Source organism: Volvox carteri (assembly GCF_000143455.1).
Source record: "Volvox carteri f. nagariensis unplaced genomic scaffold VOLCAscaffold_64, whole genome shotgun sequence".
Classification (NCBI taxonomy): domain Eukaryota; kingdom Viridiplantae; phylum Chlorophyta; class Chlorophyceae; order Chlamydomonadales; family Volvocaceae; genus Volvox; species Volvox carteri.
The window spans coordinates 687,033-687,916 of record NW_003307607.1 but is presented as its reverse complement, the minus strand read 5'-3'; positions in this window follow the sequence as shown (position 1 = coordinate 687,916).

The following is an 884-nucleotide window of genomic DNA, read 5'->3' as shown; positions in this document are numbered from 1 at the left end:
CTTTATGTAGTGCAGCCACAGCTAGTGAAGCAGTGCCCAGGCCTCGGCGAGACATTCTGCGCATTCCTGGAGGACGTTACAGCAAATCTATTTAGTGTAATTTCCTATAATTAGATAGTGACACAGGTGTCGCAATTACTTCACTGGTTATCACATAGGGAGAGGCCCTGGTCAACTGCCAGACTTTCACTGAGCATTCTCACCTGCCGCGACTGGTCATCAATATGTCCACCCAGAGGTGCCCTCACTGTGGACGAGAGTTCAAGGAGCTGCGCCTGCATCTCCTTCGCAACCCCTATGGCTGCAAGGGTGTTATCGAGTCAACGCTGCCTGGCTGCTGCGTTGCCGGTGGAGACGTCGCCAACAATGATAAATTATTCACAGACAATGAGCCAGTACTGGTGGTGAATGTGGAATGCAGGCAGAGTGTTCCTCTTGACGAGCCATCAATTGGCACGTTCGAGATGGGCGTCTCATACCTTGACCACCTAGACAAGTATGCAGAGGCAAATAGTGAAAAGCCACCTGAGAAAAGTTTGTCTTCAGAGGTGGAGACCTTCCTCGCGGCGAACCTCTCGGGTGCGTTTTTACCAGCATTGGCCAGTGTTACCAGTGTTTACCAGCATTACTCACTGTTTCTAAGCATGCTGTTTTTGGTGCCTAGTTGATAGCAAGCCACAATGCTTACTGCAAGTTGAAATGTGATGCCTGCAGGTTGCAAGCTCCAGGAGTTTTTGCGCCTGTTCAAGCAGTTTCCAGGCGAGGCCTACACCCCATCTGCAGATACTTTGAAGGGTATCTACAATTCTTTGTGGGACTACCACCTCTGTGTACCACTCACATGCAGGTGAGGGCAAGGATAGCCTGTCCTTCCGGTCCCTGAA